General features: G+C 39.1%; 1 long non-coding RNA gene across 1 annotated transcript; it reads right to left on the bottom strand.

The window, feature by feature from the left end:
- Positions 1–3971: 3971 nt before the first annotated feature.
- LOC125693441 (uncharacterized) lies at positions 3972–8905 on the bottom strand. The gene is made up of 4 exons (XR_007377099.1): positions 8796–8905; positions 8530–8639; positions 7496–7606; positions 3972–4101 (listed from the first exon to the last, which is right to left on the bottom strand). It is a non-coding gene; the product is annotated as an uncharacterized LOC125693441 (long non-coding RNA).
- Between the last annotated feature and the right edge of the window lie 10769 nt (positions 8906–19674).

The raw sequence follows: 19674 nt of genomic DNA, 5'->3' as shown, positions 1-19674 counted from the left end.
GCCTCCTGCTTTCTTTGATACTTGATCTTTCTCCAAGAAACAGCAATCCAAAAAAAGTAGAGGCATTTAAACATGCCGCAAATTAGCTACTAAAGGCTGATCACCACCTAGAAAGTATCTGTCCTGTCTTTTAACTGTTAACGCTTCTCTAAAATAAGCTGATGACAGGTACGTATTATCTCTAAAGGAATTACTGTCTTGTGTTATACGTGGCCAACACTTGAGAGCTCTGATTTTCGGGAAAACCCAGTTTTCTGTTTGAAACACAAACAAAACCAAACATGCTGTAAAAATAACCACCGTGCCCTGGAACCAACAACAGGTATTTACTGACCCACTGCCAGGTGATTTTCTAAGAGTAAAAGTGAGAAGGAAGTATATAAAGCAGCAGTATAATCTGGAATCCTTGCAGGTAGCAGACATGCAATTATCTTTACACATATTCAAGCACAAAATACTAAAAGCCAAAAAGAAAGAAAGCAAAGCCAAGCTATCAAAATGTCTCCTTTGTTAGGTGTAGATTTTCCCATAGGATGTGAGCAGGAGCTGGCTGGCACCTTTTTATACTAAATTAGTGTCTTCTTGATGAGACGGGCAGATGTAAAATTCTGTTGTGAAAACCAGCTGAACGGTTTCACATTCTCACAGGCAGTGCAAGCAAACAAATCACCACAGATAAACCCATGTGCAATTCAACATCTACTGCTCTGTGATGGCTGCTCAGTGTGTGGACCCATAGCATCTGGTTTTTAGCACTGACAGCACAGGCTTTAAGCCCTGTTGTAATCCATCTATCTCTGTGCTCAGTAAAGGTCTTCCATTTTTCCTGTTACCTTCAAGAATGACAACATCCTCCAAGTCCTCGGGTTTCTGAGGTGATTCATTTCTCTATGTGGGCAAGAGCTGAACAGAACGTGCCAATGTCTCCTCATCTATAGGCATTTTTCAGCCTCCTCCATGCCCAGCAGGAGACACAGCATTCCTGATCCAGACAGTCCCTGTTCCAGAGAACACAATGTGCTGTCCCTAAAGCAGCACACAACAATGCTGCCATTATGCTAATCAATAGAACAGTAAGTACAAAACACCACAACAGAAAAATGAATAAAGACACAGCAAACAAAAAGAAAATTGCATGTTTACCCTCTTCCTCCCCATCAAATCTCTCGGTTTTAGTATTCATAGATATTTTTTTAATGCTATCAATTATCACAGTAGCATGATTTTTTCCAATTCCACAGTATATTTTAAGAGCTTTTCCAAACAGAAATGTGGCTTTCTGCTTAGTTTCAATTTTGATTTCTTCTGATCATTTGAGTATACAGTATTAATCACTTATCACTTAATCATTAATTCTCTTTTTCCTCTCCCTTTAAAAGAAAAAATAAATAGGTAATTAAATACACCTGAGGTCAGAATACCATTCTATTTGCAAAAGAATTTGTCTGAAAAACACAAAGCATCCTTTAGTTTGAAAAGGTGCAGTTGTAAGAACTACCAATAACTTTAATGCTCAATACACCAAGGCAGACTGTGTGGCTCTGCAGGAATACCAGCATGCTGCTTCTATGAGCCATTCATTTACAACAAACCCTTCAGCCAACCTTAGTGGCTTCTCACCATCTTCGCTCTGGCTTTCACCAATGTTGTGTATTTTAACTGAGGTACCCATTTCTTGTGGAATCTTCCAGTTGAAGTTCCTTCAAGCAAACACAATCTGAGAATTCAATAGCTGAGCTGCCTGCTTGTTATTAAGTATTCTCTCTCCAGAAACACATTCTTAATTATATTTGGTGTTTTGCCTATGTAATTAACCATATGCTTAAGAAAATGCAAGAGTTTTCTCAACAAGAATACAACATGCTAAGAGAAAAGGGCATACTTTTTTTGTGCAAGGTCTCACTGCTTCAAGTTGACGTACCAAGGAAAAACAAGAATATCCAACAGATCTTTGCTTACACGTACCTTACACTGGCACGTCACTGCTATTTGTATATGCAGATATTGCAAGAGCATTTTCCTTCTGTTTAACAGAACTGAAGAAGTATAGGATGTGCTAAGCATAACATCAACTAAACCACTGCAAACACCTCATTCAGAAAAAAGCCATTGGCTACACTGACTATCCTGCAAACTGCAAACACAGGCAGAGCTGAGAGCCAATAAAGAACATGTGGCAACACAGAGCATTAAGCATTATTTTCTGCTATAGCATGAAGGAAATCATCAAATACATGGTGGTGCTTCAGATGAGTCAACTCAACATTTAGACATCCTGTTCCCAAAGCTTCATGTCCTATGACCTTCTAAGCTGCCTTCCCACTCTGCACATTTAATGCAATTTGATAACAACACAACTATTCTTCATCTTTAATAGCTATTCACCATTTCTCCGTTTCCATGCAATCAATATGGCCCTGCTATTAAGATTGCCTTGACATAAAAACATTATTTCCTCTATTTAATGTGTTGCATTATGAGTTAGAATGAGCGTGTGGCACAGGAAAATATTCTACATAAAACAGTTCAATATTTTAAAGTAAATTAAGATATTATTTAATACTAGGCTAAGCTAAAAGAAAAGAAACAATGTTTTTACTTTAAAATGAACAGTGCCTTTTCCTGTGTAGAATTCAGTAGAAGGAACTCATTTCACCTCCCCATCAGTGTCACAGACAGACAGAGCTAAGTGAAATTTTGTCTTGAATGACCCCAGGTAATTTATATCCAATTGTTTTTCTGGTAGAGTTGCAAATGACTTTTTGAATTCTAAAAGCCAAAAAGATGAACACATATGTTTTCCCCCTAAAGATAAATCAAGTTAATAGGAGTCTACAACGCTTTTCTGAAGGAATACTCAATGCCCTGATACCTTGGAAATCCTTCTCACCTAAAGCAGAACGCTTTGCTGCACCAGAATCGTGCTCATGATTTGAGCTGAAGAAACACCTCCCTGAAAAATCTGAAGATGAGCATTAACACCATGTTGGATATGAAATACTGACTTTTAGTTCACTAGAGGGACAAGCTTATCCAACAGGCTGTCTTCTCTTGCCCGGTGCTCTGCCTGCACTCCTTCAGAGGCTTCTATCAATCTGGTTTTTTCTTCATCTAAGCTTGTTTTACAGGTCATCAATTTAATTTCTCAGTGCTTTACGTTCTCTGCTATCCCCAATTATAATAACATTATGTCCATCAATCCTTATCTCTGAATCTTCAGCTTTTCATTTAGCCTCCCAGCAGTCTCAATCAGAGCTTTTCAGCACCTGATCAACTGCAACTGTGCTGATTAAATTGTGCCACCCATTTGCTAATATTTATTGAGCCATTACTAACTACGTCCAATTTTGCTCACTTATGCATGTTTGTGTCTCTGATGCGAAACCAAAACAAGATAATTCTGCCTGTCTCTCGTTTCATAGAAGACCACAGGTAAGAGAAAATATCAACGCTCCAGTTTTAGGCTCCCTCTCAAATCCTTTATCAGCTACTAATATGACAAATTCCCTTATCCCCCATTCCCTATTAAAGAACTATTATTTTCCCATTAATGAAATACAGCTAAAAAGGAGAGATCTAATTACAGAACCACTGCAGTGAAGGGCATCACTGTCTTAGAGGTTATTCTGTTTGTTCTTATAATATTAGCAGGGTTTCATACAAATCACCATTTTTCAGACATTTTCACTGTCCTTTAGTTTTCTGAAACCACATCACTTCCACTGTCTTTTCAGGCAAGTAAGAGTCCAATAAGCAGCAAGACCTACTTCATCCAGAGGATTCAGAAATGTACTACTGCAGGACATTCAGGGCTGGAGGTTGGTGACCCTGCCTGTAGCAGGGGATTGAAACTAGATGACCTTTGAGGTCCTTTTCAACCCAGGCCATTCTATGATTCCAATGCAAATGTAAGAGACTAAACTCTTTGCATTGAGGACAATGTAAAATGTGTAGATAACACCTACCTTACAGCCACCATTAATTACCCATTCAGCAACAAGACAGCGTCTTCTACCTGCAGCCAGTGGGAGCTACAGGACCTGCAGACCTCCAGCTTCCCAAGAAGAACCTTGTGATCTCAGGGACTCAGGTACCGCTAGGCTGAAACATCAAAAACACAGGGGGAATAAAAAAAGAAATCAACCTGCTGCAAACCCAGGACATCGCTGTCATTGCTCAGAAAATTTTAAATGTATTCACTACCATGTAAACTTCTGATGAGTAAGAGTAAAAATGTACCAGTGGTAGCCTGATGGCAGCATATGAGGGATGTGAAAATACCTGACATTGAAAAGACAGGGAATAACACTGTGAATATATTTCAAAAGCTTGATGTACTGCTCATAGCTTTCCGAAATCCCTCGGAGGGTCACCTCACTCCAAAGGACAGAAAGATGAGTGATAAGAGCACAAAAACAAGTGCCAAGAGATCCATGCTCAGCTCTTGACTCTCCCACTGCCTTAACTACCCAGTGGTTCCAAAAGGTAATGTCATTACAACACCCAAATTTACACCAGATACCAGCCTTCTTCCTACTGAATTCTCATCTCCCGGTCTGGTGCAAGGCCCTTATCTTTATGTCTCCAGATGTCAGCTGGAAACTATTGAAACCTTAAGGACCTGGAGTTAGATCTCTATCTCAAAAGAGATGAACTGTGGCTCTGAAAATAGGTTTCTTTCTACTTGGGTACATTCTTAAAACACCCTTCACATACTTAAATAGCAAACATATTTAAGATGCTTTTGTTCTCCAGAGGCTTGTTCCTCCTTCTCTGTACTGCCTATTGCTGGAGGTTAGTGGCACTAAAATAAAACCAGCAGATGGGATTCCGTGATAGTTCTTTGATTTGCCTCAATACAGTCAAGAGTGTGCATGTGGAACAGCTCTCACCAGCTGTTCAATGTCTCCAACAGCTCTCCAGTCAAGCATTATTTTGAGCACAAAGAGTAAAGTCTTAAACTCTGTGCTGTTTCTTCAGTGAATAGCTAAAAGTGCCTCAATCACCAAATCATAGGGGCATCAACTCCAAGGATGGAGTTGGGCCACAGCCCCCCAAGCTGCCTGTCCCACCACTCGGCCACATCACAGCACAGAGCTTCTCCTCAGCCCCAGATTCCACCACTCCTCCTTCCATTCCTATCTGTGGCCAACTGTGGCCTTGAAGCAGCAACCCTGGAGGTGCTCAAGAAACATTTAGATGTTATATTATGGGAAATGCTTTAGTGGGAAATACTGGTGATAGGTGAACAGCTGGACTGGATGATCATGGAGTTTTTTTTCCAGTCCCAGTGATTCTATAAAGCAGCAGATTATCTTGCATTTTCATTATCATCCTTTCAGTGTGCTTCAAGGGCCCTCAACAACACCATTAACTCTACCAGTCACACCGGTGCTCCTTGCACCTTCCACTTCTTAATTCAGTCTGAAATCATTCTCACTCTTAAAACTTTAATCAAATCCATATCAGGAAGTGGAAATAGGCAATTTTTTTTTTGATTGGAGTAATAAAAATACTAGGCAAGAGAACCATATAATATTCATATAAAATATTATATGCACTTTATAATGCATGCATTACGTACAGTGCAATATACATTAATAGTATTAACATTAAGGTTTTAATATATAATACAGCATTAATAGTTTTAATATATTGATATAATACTAATATTAATATTGTATAAGATTGCATAATATATTAATACAATAACAATGCTAAAGAAGTATCTGAGATTATTGTATTCCTTACTTTCTCAATTACGAAAGCATCAGATGACTGTGTTAACTTTGCTGCTACCACCCTTTATCTCACTGCACTTTGCACATGATACTATAAGTTGATATATACATATACACACATATATACATACACACATGTATATTAAAAATTAAACAATTCTGGACTTAAAGAAAACTTTAAGGTCATCACACCCCACTTCTCGCTATTACAGGCAACAACTTGATGCCTTTCTAGCACAGTCCTCAGTGTAATCAGAGTTTTTCCCCTGCTAGCTGAAAAGATGTTCCAAAAACCTCACTATGTTGATGCAGAAACCCTTTTTCTTTTTTCCTGAGACATGTATCTTTTCTGGTTCTGTATATTAGACTCAAATCTGATTGGTGCTTAATGATCTGCTGTCATCTCTCAGAGGTTACAATTAACAAAACCATAGGACTCTCTCAACTAATGAGTCTTCAATGCACTGCTTGGACAAACAAAATTCCTGTGTCAACCACTTCAAAACCAAGCACCAGTTACCAATAGTTGTAGTTTTCTGTTTACTTTTCAAATGAGAAATAATTTGTATTTATCACAGTGCTTTTCCCAGTGCGAGGGTATATTTATCCCACCAGGAAGCAGACCAACTGCCATGGAAATGAATATGCAAAGTGTCAGCTACATTACAGTTAAAATCCCACAAAAAGGCTTGTTGTCTTGGATATACCAAAGCACAATGCAACTCAAAATACAATATTACACCAGCTTAGCCTGCCACTGATACAATTATTCTGCACCAAACCAATTCATTCACTAAATATGCAATAAAGAAAATAAATAAGGGAAATCAAGCTGTAAGTGTGAGCGCTGCCCATCCTCCCCAGGTAGCTGGTCCTGCTGACAGCACAGGGGAATGGAAGTGATGGAGTGGTGTGGAAGGCTTGCCATGCTCTCAGTTCATCCATCCTTGCTGGATGGGTAAACAAGTCAGATATCAAACACACAGTCTAAAAAATGTACTTTAGGAAGCAAAAGTAGCTGTTCTGTTCTACAGCACACTTACAGAGCTTGTAAGCTTTAGGGTAATTTGTATAAGAAAGCATTTATGATGAGCCCTGTCTGTTCCTGGAACACTGTAAGCAGTCCAAGAACGATGGGCATGAAAGAAATCTCAAAGCACTGTTCCTTCCTACTCAAAAATACAGATCAACAGCAAGTCAGTCAAAAGATGCATTCTCCAGTGGAAAGCCCTACAGAAGCTGAGCAGCAGTCCCACCAGATAACGAGAGATGAGGACAGCACAAGAACATGAGCACGTGTTACTGAGGAGCACCAAGCTGCACAAAGGACAAATGACTGGTATGGATGAGCAGAGCCCCATGCAAAGAAAAAAAAAACATCCAAAATAGAAAAAAAATAATCAGAAGGAATGCAAGATTAAAATATAGGCTTGCCAGAGGCTGTCAGGTTTGTCAGGCTCCCCACAGTCATCAGTTCTGTGACTGCCAACCATTAGGGTTGAGTAAGTGTCAAACAATGCAGCAATCAGTATCTCTTTGGCTTTATAGAGGAAGAGACAACTGCAAACGCCAGAAGCTGAGTCCGCAGTTAAAAGCATAGGACCACATTTTATGTACGGATGGTGATGGCCTTTGGTAATAGCCCAGGAACTGGGGACTTTGTTACAAAAACCTCAGTTTCCTCCACAATAGAGACACCAAGCACAGGCACACAGTTTTCTGACGTATGTTTTCATTCCTCTTCTACTCATTACCTCTTGTCTGCCTGGAAATCACCATCCTCTCCCAACAGCCTACAAGCCAACACCAACCAACTTCACTGTCAGTTCAGGCAGCTCCAGCCAGGTTGGAGGAAAGTAGAAGACCTGAAGTGACATAAATGTATATTTTAATAGCTGTTGATGTAATTCTATACATTTATGGCAATATTTATGTGCTGTATAGTCTCTATGCATCATACAGGTATTATAAATACGATAAACCTTTTCGCTTTCATTCTTCTCATCATCTGTTTGCTTTTCCTTCAATGTTTTCACAAGTTGATGATAAAACTCATTTTAAAAATTCCCTCTTTATATGTGACTTTTTCAGTAAAACAGATGTTGAAAAGGGTATTATGGATGTGCAGTCATTGTGCCCTGATACCTTTTTAGAAGCTGTGTCACTTAGAGAATTCTTTTTAAAAGTAAAAAGATTGCTGTGAATGTGACATTAATAACCAAATAGCTATATTAGATGTATATAGAGTACGTATTTTTCCCACTGTACCTTGATCTATATTTTTAATCTAAGTACAAGGGCAAAACAGTGGAAGTTAAATCCCATTGGATAAGATAACAAAAAGCAGAAGCACTTATTGTGTCCTTCCTGAGAAACAGCCACCAGAGGAGTAAAACGCTTTATCAGGCCGTGTACCTTCACATGCATTCAAAAAAAAAAAAGCAAAAGAAAAAAAAAGGGAATTAACAGAAAAATACTTTCAGAGAAAACCTATTGTGTAGAGATTTAAAATGCTCATCTGTTAATTTCTGTCAGTGGCGAGAGAAAACGGTTACAAAGTATGTTTCAGATAAATTAACTGATAACAGCTAAAGAGAAAATATACAGTCACAGAATACACTGATAAATGAAATTTGAAAGAGCACAATAACATGCCATTTATAGTATTATAACATTATTGTGGCAATTACAATGTAAATAACATATAGAGATATAAATGTTAAAGTTGTAATATTACTTATAATGCAAGTAACCTAAATTAACACGATTTATTTTATTTAACACTTACCTGCTACATTAGACCAGGGCATTTCCTGTCCTTTCTGCAAAGTGTTGCAGGTTGCCAACTCATCATTCACACCAACAGCTGAAGAAGCTGTTCTCCATTTATTGGTTCTCCTATAGAAAATACAGAGCAAATATTTTTTTTTTCCAAAAAATACTGTTGGGCAAATTCGTTTCAGTAGCACAGCAATAACCTACCTCCAGTAGCACGTCAGTCTTCACATTCCACAACACAACATTCTAATATTTTGTGGTTTCCAGCTTGCTTACCTAAACAACAGGTCCTATATCACAGTGATCAGTCAGCAGTCCTTCACATCACACAGCATTCAAATGTTTGCTAAGGGCAAGTTTGAACTACAAACATGAGAAAATACTTCAAGTGTGATCTTCTACAGTGACTTTGAAACAGCTTCAGCAGCTCTTAAAATGCTCTAAAAAGACAACAGATGATCAAATAAAGTGCTTGCATCCTGGAAATTGACAATTAATTGTAACTTCTCTTTATTGAACTAAACTAGACTTTACATTGGATTTTTCATTTTATAGTTATCAGCGTTTATCAGCTAGGCAACCCAAAGCTGGTACCTTTCAGGTAAATACCCAACACTGGTACAGCCCCAGAGTCACCTGGAGAGGCCCACAACTGCCTCTCCTTGCTTGAAAAGGACAAATAAAGACAATAAAAAGACAACAGCTGCAAATCCGAAATCTGAAGGAGAAACCTAGAGGCAAGGGCAAACTAAAAATAAGAATGCAACAACAGAGAGTGGAGGTAATGCTTAGTGCTAAAATTACTTGTGATGGGGAGCAAGAGAAAAGGGAGACAGACAAAAAGGAAAAGGAAGGAACAAAGTTTTGCCCAGTTGAATTGAAGCTTTGTTTGACTGTGCTATACTTCCCCTAAGAATATGTCACAAGGATAAACTGTGGTTCGTTTGTTTTTTGTTTGTTTTTTAAACTTTAAGCACCAAACCTCTTGAACTCTTCTATTTCATGTTCAGACATCTCCATCGGAGGCCAAGGGAGAGCTCCTGGGCAGCCCTCAGCACCCAGTGGTCAGAAAGGGGCAGCAGGACAATATCAGCCTAAAAGAGGAGCTGTCAATGAAAGTAAAAGACAACCTGTAGGAAATAAATACCATGAAATGAAGAGCTATGGAGAGAAAAAATAAAGGAGAAAAGGCTAAAGATGGAAAAGGTATGTGCTGATTGAATGGGACACAAACAATAGATTTGAAGGTGAAGACAGGGTCAGACAAATTACAGGTACAGAACACTTATATCCCTCTTCCTTCTTGATTTCTAATATGAAAGGTAGGCAGTAGCATACCAAGTTAGTAGATGAACAAGTTGAACCAAACAAATTGCATTTTACAGACTCAAATTACTGATATAGCCTAACTGGACAATAACGTGCAATGATTGCTTCCTACTGCTGTTTGCTATTGTGATTTTCCTATTAATATTAAATTATCTGAGCTTAAAAATGGCTTTCAAGTCTAATATTTTCCTTGAAACATCTCTGAAAAATTTCCTTATAAAGGCCACCCAGGGAGCCATCTAGTTCCCAGAGCCATCAGTGCGGATTCATAAGAGCCAATTCATTTCAAAACCCAAAGTAAGGGATGGATACAAAACTAGTGATTAAAGACGTCAGGGCTAAGAAAATAAATTAATTACAAGTACCTTGACGTGCTGCAGTGAGCCCTGTAGAGGTTCACCATGCTTGCCAAAAGCTAGAGCAGTTAGAACCTGGGCTTCTTGTGGGCAGAGGGGGCGATTTGTGGCATCTCCATCCTCAGACAGCTTCAGAGATCAAGTGAACAACCTTGAGCAATCTGCTCCACCTGGATGTGCTCTGAGCAGAAGGCTGGGCTGGGTGACCTGGAGGTCCTTTCCAATCCACATGGGCCCATGGTTCTACATGAGAAGAGTAGAGTTTAGCAGAGTGGGAAATCTTCACAGCCTGGTATAATTATTATCAAGAAATTCAGCTTTCAGCTAGGGATATTAAATACGCTTTTCTCTTGGTTTCATAAAATCTGACCTTTCACAGCAAACGTGATCATTGGATGACAACAACGAATCTGTGAGGGTGAAGGTCACATAATTGTCTTCTGAAATAAATTCTCCATGTATTATCTGAGCTGCTTTGTTGCAAATGTACAAGCAGTCACATAGCATGGCAGTAGCACCTTTATTTACAGAATTTAAGGCTGCGCTGAAAGCAGCGAATAAATGATGAGTCCATTGGTGAAGACACTCAGTAATTAACAAGCAGCAGCTGTTTGTCTTATTTTTTTTTTTTTTAGGGTACAATTGATTAAAATTGCATGCTTCATTTAAACAGAATTCTCTTGTACTTTACCAAAGAGGGAGAGAAAACTTCCTTCAAACGGAGCAGTTGTTTTCTGATTTATTGAACCTCTATCTAGCTGAATACAAACTTACTGTTTGATTGTGTATAATATGTGGCCAGTATTTAAGAAAACAGAGTTTAAGTATTTTGAATGTCAGTCAGAAACAAAAAATCCAACAGTTGGAGCAACAAATTACTTCAGGCTTGACTTATACTTCCTGTGCTATTTAGTCCTTACATATTTACATGAATATACACATATATGTATATACACACACAAAAACACACACACATACAGGCAGTCTGTAGGTAGATATTAGTGGAAAATGACATGTTATATGAAGACTTTCTGGAAGTTAAACCAAGCAGAGAATTGCTATCAATTTGCATGGGTGCAACCTGCGATGCAACCAACCTACAGTAAAACTACTTAAAGAGATTTTTGCTTTGTGCTTCACAAAGAAATTTAAATATAGTTAGAAAGAATCTAAACAGAGACTAAACAAGAGCTGTAGATGGCCCTGTTCATTGCAGGGGAGTTGGACCAGATGGCCTTCAAAGCTCCCTTCCAACTCAAATGATTCCTTCACTCTGTGACTCTACTCATGATGAGGTCTCAGCTCTTCAATGCAGAAAATGAAGGCACAATAAGATGCATAGGTTGGAGACAGAAGCTAATGAACTATGCACCAGAAATAAGGTGTATGTTTTAACTAGAGTAATTAATCTCTGCAACAATTTACCTAGCAGCATAGTGGCTTCTCCACAGTTATTCCAGCCCAGCCATGAGCAAGAATTTGTAAACAAAATCTGTTGCTTAGATGATGCCAGGGATTAGATGTTGCCTGTTATTATCTGGACAAGGGCTACAACTTATGCTGTAATACTTTATAAGTATTTTTAAGCAAGCTCTGGTTTCTTGACAATAATCAGAATTAGAACTTCTGGAAAGCTTGAAAATGAGTTGCCTGATTCCTAGCAGACATCGCTCAAGCCTCAGAGTGTTAATTAGAAAAGAAAACTTTATTATTTTCATCACTAATGAATTTAATGTTATTCTCCTGATAGCTGAACATCTGCCAGTTGCAGTTCTCTTGCTTCTATTTGTTTAACACTGCTTCTGTAGCTGGTGCCTTCCCACAGAGCACCTCTTCAACTGCATTTTTAATGCTTCGTAAGTAAGTGTTTGAGGCAAGGTTTTCATTGACCAGTGTCTTAGACACTTGAAAAATGATAGAAATGCTTTCTAACAAAGCCCCAGAAAAGGGCATGCATGTCTGTACCTTTCACTGATAGAAACAATTCTGCTATCATAATTACATTCTTCTTCCAAAACACCTAAAATGGCTGCATGAAAAGTTCAGAGCTTCCTTTGCACCCACATCCCTCAAACCTCCAACATACCAAATTATCAGGAAGAAATAGAAGGGAAGGGAGGAGTAGAAACACAATCAAGTAACATTATATTTTTCACCTTTAAAACTGTGCTAGAGAGACCTTTGGAAACTACTGTAATCTACATAATAATTATAGCCCATATTAGCTAATCTGAGTATTAAATTACGTGATTTCCATTATGTCTGCTTGGAAAACATTAAATTCTTTGAGCCTTCCTATTTTTTAAATCTGCCTAATGCTTGAATTAAGGATGTTCTTATAAATTAAAATCTGTAGTATTTACTAGGAGGGAATGCAGATATAACAGGAGCTCCTTTAGTGACCTTAAAACAAACTCTGTAGGACATTCTTGGTTCACAGCCACCTACTACATGATACGTAGATATCCTCTAAAGCAGAAAAGAACATCTCATACAAACATCAAACACCCCAAACCAAACATTTCAGCACATAGCAAGGCATCAGAAATATATCTACTAAGTTTTCAAAGCACAACCACTTTCCTTCCAAATCACATGCCCCAAGTTCTGCAGCACCATTCCCATACCGATGCATCCGTCAAACCTTTGTGGCAACACAGTGATTTTTCTCAATAGAAGCTAAGTCACAAATCAAAACCAGAACGTGCATAGTACCACTGCCACCACTCCAGTCAGAGGAGGGCATGTTCATGTCTGCTCATGTCCCTCAGAGAAGGGTTCAGCTAACGAGGCAGAAGCCATTCTTACACCAGAGCAGCAGCAACTAAACCAGAGGTCATAGTGGTACAAATAAGTAACCTCAACTTTCCTATGCATTAGACATTTTTGCATGAAAAACAGCACTTAGAGACAGGAAGAGACACTTGTGCATATAAATACCTCTGTAGTGTAGTTAAAGCAATAGTTGAATGTTAGCATCTTCAGAAAGTACCAAACAAACATGCCTCCATTTAGAGGTCATCTGCAAATCTGAGCACTAACGTACTTTCAAAACGCAGGAGCAAAGAGCAGAGTAATCACAAATTCAAAGTGAAACATTACTCACACTTCCATAAACATACATCCAACAGGCTACATCTGCTATTCCACAGAATCGCTCCTCTGAAAGAGCCGTGTTTATTAGAAATTGTTTTAAAATCGAAATATTTTTGAATGCTTGATATAGTCATAGAGACATTTATGGACTATAAAGAAGCCAAGCAGACAAATCATAAAAAATGGTAGTACTAATACAGTCTAATTCTGCCACCTAGTGACAAATTCCCCCACATAAGTTCTTAAAAGCCAGTGCAGTACGCAGGGGAAGAACATTTCAACGGGCAGAAAGCACCAGTCAGCCATATAATGCCACAGGCTTCAGTTCCTCTCTATTCCTGATGAAAATAGGGGGAATATTAAAGCACTGATATCTAAATCTCTCATCCTGATTCAGATATTCTCTTTTTTTTTCCCCCCTTTACCACTGCAAACAACACTATTTTGTACTTAGTCCTAAAGGAAACAGAAGCTACGTTTTCTTGTGTATAAAGGAGCATATCATACCCACAGCTGTTGTGTTTTTGTTACCATATACATACCTTTACCTTTTCTATTTAGTGATTCGCTCTTATTTCAATCTCATTTTCTGTAAGTGGAGAGAAAACAAGACTGGTTGGTATTATTTAGCTTGATCTCTATCCCTGGATATGCTTTAACAGTAGCAAATACTACCCTGTAAGTAGTGCTGTGCTACACGTAAGACAATTTTAATTCTAATTATGAAGCATTATTAAAATCTGTAAAGCATTAGAAAAATTCTTGCCATTTCAACTAAGGAAATCCCATTTTCCAAAGACAACTGAAGTCTCCCTACAGTTTGCTGGGCTCTAAATCCCACTGAACAATAAGATGTGTAGGAGAAAGAAGCAATTTTCAACCTGTTACCCAACTATTCCTCCTCTTTCAGACCTTTATCCCCCATTCTGGGCACTCTCCCTTCAGCCTCTGCAAGCACAATTAAAACAATTTGGCCCAGCTTTCCAAACTGAAGCAGAATGGACACAGTGCTGAACATTAGGGGAGGTCGAAGGATGAGTATCTGGTTTGGTTTTACCCCAAATTAGAACATAGTGTGTTCTAATTGTAACTAATTGTATTCCCCACTTACACTCAGATGTCAGTGAGCATCATTTTACAACTAGAGATTGTGTGCAGCACAATTGCACATGAGTAGTTATCACCCCACATAGGTGAGCTGCAGCAGATCCCCACCAGCCATCACACACTGCCAAGGCTGGGTCTGTTGTCCTGCTTGTATAAAACTCCTTCATGACTTATTCAACAAAGAACAACTGAAAGTAACTGAAAAGAGTGTAGAAATAACAATTAGGTAAACAGATATTCAGTAGTTCATTGAGTGCGTGTAATTTGTAAAAAATAAGCAGCAGTTTAGTCCATGCAATGTTTTTCTGAACTCTAAAGCAAGATACTACCTTTCATGCACATACAGTGCAAACACACTGAGTCCATCTCTTGTTTCAGAGGTTCTAAAAAATTTAATTGAAGTAATTACTATGATAATAGATATTGGATTTCATTGGCACGACCACACTGTCCTTTCTAACACACTGCAAAATGGTTCCAAAAGCTGCAGTCTGCTTCACTACTATCAAAGGAAAGAGGATAAAGTCATCCTTCTGGAAACTTTCAAAGTTAAGGTGAAATAAAAGATGTGAACTTATCTCAGTAGGAGCAACAGTTAATGAGAACATAGGAAAAGTAATAAAGCAGTTATTTCTCTTAATCAACAGGTAAAATTATATTTGCTTTCTTCAACAGAGGCAAACAAACTCAGGATCAAGAGATCACTCATTATCTAACATTTACTCTTCTGCTTGCCTCTGGAAACTGTAAGCAGGTCTGACCCCACAGGAGGGGTTACTCTGCTTTTGGAAAACAAGCCATTTCCATAATTCCTTCAACCACAGATGTCTCACAGATAGATTATCAACATTTTCTGGAAGAAAATTTGGCTTGCTTGATATCAATGGCAAAACTCCCATTAAATTCAAAGGCCAAGCATTTAGTTCTGCATCTGTAATGAAGCTGACATTCACACTAAATATTATCTATATGTGCAGTAACAAGGAGCCTTGATTTGGCAGACCATAGCCACACCAACCCTTCCCTAATGCTTTGGCTCCAATAGCAACCGCCAGGCAAAAGCCAAAGAACGAAGCCTGACCCCGTTTAAGTTTGTAACAAAACTCCCATTGACCTGATTAGGGTACAAAATTTGCAGCAGCTTGGGCAAAATGGCAGCCAAAGAAGAGAAATGGGATTTCCTGGGTCTCAGCAGATGACCACAGCATTACAACAGCTCTGGAACAAAGCACAGCCGCGACAGTGACCGAACGCAGCCCAGAGGCGCTGAGCCAAAGTGGTGTCACATGAGTGCGGCCTCCTAATGCCAAAACAAAACAAATTTCTCTTTCCAGAGCACACGGACCCCCGCCAGCTCCCCGTGACAGCGTCTGTCTGAGCAGAGCAAAAGAGCCACGTCAACAGCAGCCCAGACAAAGCCCAGCCTCAGCACACGAGCCGCATTCCCATCTCCAGGCCTCACTTTTTTCATTGGCAGCATTGTGTCTGCTGGTATTGCGGTATGCATTTACCAGAAAGCATCTTCAACGTGCAACGTTTACGTTTTCACCTCTCACGCTGTATTCACCAGGTTATTAAGCTGTAAGTTCAAAGCCTTTGAAAGGTTAGCAAGTACAAATGAATGAACATTTTCAGAGTTCTCGTGAAGAAAATCAATCAAATTTGTTCTTACAAAAAAAAGCAGATATGAAATACTTTTTATATCAAGTAGTAAATTAGATTATACATACTTTTTCCACTCTGCTTGATCTAAGACTTCAGCAATCCATAACCACAGAGTAATGAACAAACCTCTGCATAGAAAAAGGTGAACACCTGTGGCATAAAAATGCTTGGGGAAGGGTTGACGCTTATTTTAATAGGGAAATATAAAAACAAACCCCTTTGACCGCATTCTAAAGAGGTTGGAATATCTTAAAAAACAGAAAATCAATTCTGAAAAGTCTTCTCTGTCTATCAGCCACCACAACAGCAATGACCACTCTGAAAGATTCATCTCTGCTGCCAAAAGTTGTAAAGAAAACTGAAGCCAGTCCGCAAGCAAATGCCAGCCCTGCTGCTCTGCTCCTCTCTGCAAGACTTTCTTCTGCAGCCCAATGCATTGTTGGGTTTGAATTGGGCAGCCGGGGAAACCTCTGTAGCTCCTCCTCAGACTTTTAGGTGACATGATGGCTCCTTTGCCCTAGCCTGATGGAATTCTGCCCACTATGCAGTCCCTTGTCCTCTGCCCATAAGCCCATCACTGCTGCTATTTGCCACGATCCATAAATGCAGGTGCCTTGCTGAATTTGTGTTTCACTGCATTTCACACCTTCCCCTCTCACTGCTCCACATCCCCTCCATATGTTCCAGTTTATCTCCCTACAAGTCATGTTCCAGACCATGAACATATTTCAACCCTCGCATTCAAAGAAAAACACAACCCTGCCACTACAATGTTCACAACCAGTTCCCAGCTTGCTCCAAGAGACCTTCCAGGGAGCGTTTCCCAGTGGTATACAGAGCTGAAGCCCCAACAACCAGCCCGGCATTCCTCCAGCCCCACCAGGTTTGTCACCACCGTCAGATGGCCTGGCCCCTGCCCAGGCTTCTCTGTTGTCATTTGGAACAAACCGTGCTAGCACTGCCTCGCTGACTCCTCATCTCAACTCAGTTCCAAGTGCAAAATACCCTTTATTCTTTTCCTGATGAATTATCTCTATTTCTTCCTCCTCCTCCTCCTGCTGTTCCAGCTCTGGAAAGCATGAAGCCTACAGAACGCCTGGCTGTTATGCTAACAGCTTGAAAAGAAAATGCTGGCCTTGCTTTTTCTACAACATAAAGAGAATAGAAAGCAGATGAAGATATCCGATTACATAGAAAAACATTGATAAATTAGAATAAAACTCCATTTAGACTCCTATCATCTGTCTTCTTAAGATGCCCTGGTGTTTAAACAACATTTACAGCCATTCTCTAAAATAACTCAGGATAAAAAAGTACTTGCAAAAGATCACCAGCTTACATCTTATGCCAACAGTCAAACAAAGAGCAAACAAACAGCTCTGATGGCTGGCTGACAGCTCTGGGGATAATGTCCTAACACAACTGTACTGCAAGTAATGAGATAGCCAATGGTTTCACTAAGCACACATGGGTAATACCTATGGTAACACACAAGAACTTAGGAACTTTCTTGTTCCAAAATTTCATGGCATTCAGGCTCTGGCCCATACCAAGCCAGTTGTCGTGGTCCCATCCTGGAGATGACACAGGGATGGGGTGGTTCTGGCAGCGGTTTCCCACCTTTCTCATCTCCTTTTCCTGACTCCCAGGCACAGGAAGAAGCCTAGTTCCATACACTGGTCTTGTGGGACAAGGTCTACAAAAGCACGTTAGTTTTCTCCAATTAAAATTGCCCATGTTGCTAATTAGGGATGAGGAGCAAAATAAATGATTAATAAACTACTGAATCTGTATAAGTTCCCTTTTTAAAAACAAAACGTACTTTAAATGCATCTCAAAATAACCTGTATTAAGACCTGAACTCACTATGACCCATTGGCAGAAATCAGCATTTATTCCCACTGCTGAGCTCAGCAAAGTCACTGCATTGTACCAGAGTCTGCTGGAATGACAAAGCAGCCTCTGGCCATTAAAGGCTACACATGAAAGGAGAATGTTTTCTTGGTCTGAATCTAATTCAAGTCAACAATTAACTCATTTGAGGTGGGGAGGAGAAAAATAATAACAGTAACTTGTTGTGGGAAGTCAAATGAAGGAAGAAAACAGACAATTAAAATCACAACAGCTTTAAAATCTTGTAGGATTATGCTAATCCAGAAACATCCACTCAGGGCAACAGCTCCATGACCACACTTTCTGATCTTAATAAATTTGATAGAAAGTTCAAAAGATTTTTCTTATTATTATTATTATTTCTAAACAAAGTTACCATGTGAAATAACTACGTTGTGATTTTTAATTGAATTCCCATCTCAATCCACAATCAGCAAGCAAGAAAAAAATAACAAGTGTCTTTCATAGTTTTACCCTAACAAATGTGCAAAGGAAGACTCAGAATCAAGCAAGTATACTGCTTGTGCACGTAAATGGCAAAGTTTCAGCTCAGAAAACATAATGTTCTCATTCAAAACTGGGCAACCAGTGAGTTAAAGGTTGGCTTTTCGGTTGCTGACTTGAAACACTTTGTTCTGAATCAATCTGTCAGTGTTTCAGGAGCAAAACACACAAAACAAATAATATTTTACCAGCCAACAAAATCGTAAGTGGAAATTAAAACACAATAAAAGAGTGACTCAGAACTATTGGATAGGAGGGAAATGCTCTATTTTAGTTTTACAGTGTACTCAATAAACAGTAATACATTACAGCGTAAGCAAGGTTAGGTGCTGCTGCCAGTAGGCCAACAGAAATGCTAACGCACTCTTTCAGTGAGAGGGATCTTTTTCCACATTTGCTTGCTGTCTGTTGGCCAGGCACCAAACTTTCATATTCATATGAGTATAAAAAGCAACCAAAAAAATATCCCTGCAGAGACTATTAAAGTGTCGTTTTTAGTAATAAGACTCCATAAATCATGGTGATGTCCTCAATTCCAGGATCTATGAGTGCTTGGCACTGCTCCCCCTGCAATCAAATCCAGAGGGTTTGTGCATACAGGTTCCACATGTGCTATATACAAGGACACCCACCCCGTCCTGTCCCATTTTATCATGGAAAAGCTCTGAAATGAGGATTTAATATCATCTAAAATTTAATCTGAAGCCCTGTATTTAAATGACATTTTTGGGAAAGAAGTCACCTCCTTAAATTTCCATTACTGTTGTAAACTATTGCTGCCAAAACCAGGGAAGAAAAATGGAAGAAAGAAAGAGCATTGTATTACCACTGATACTACTAATTTATATAATTCATGCACAGAAAATCCTCCTCCTCTCAAAGATACAATGGGAAAGCTCTGAAGAGTGCCTACATTAGCAAGGCTTTATTAAGGATTGAGAATATGTAACATGTTATTTACTGCTTTGCTACAACACATTATCACAAGCACTGAACACAACGTATAATTTCAACCAATAGCAAAGTTCTCATTGATATCTTTGACAGCAGCTTATCCTCCCATTTACTACAAGCACTCATCTGCAGTGGGCGTTCCTGTTATTTATTATAATTAACTAAATCTCACTGTATTATGTTAAAAAGTACATCTGGCAAATCCCAAAGGGCCTGAGAGAATCACAGAATCACAAAGATTGGAAAAGCTC

The sequence above is a fragment of the Lagopus muta genome, chromosome 5 (assembly GCF_023343835.1).
Source record: "Lagopus muta isolate bLagMut1 chromosome 5, bLagMut1 primary, whole genome shotgun sequence".
NCBI classification, from domain to species: domain Eukaryota; kingdom Metazoa; phylum Chordata; class Aves; order Galliformes; family Phasianidae; genus Lagopus; species Lagopus muta.
The sequence above is the reverse complement of the archived record's forward strand: the minus strand, read 5'-3'. Positions and strand labels throughout refer to the sequence as shown.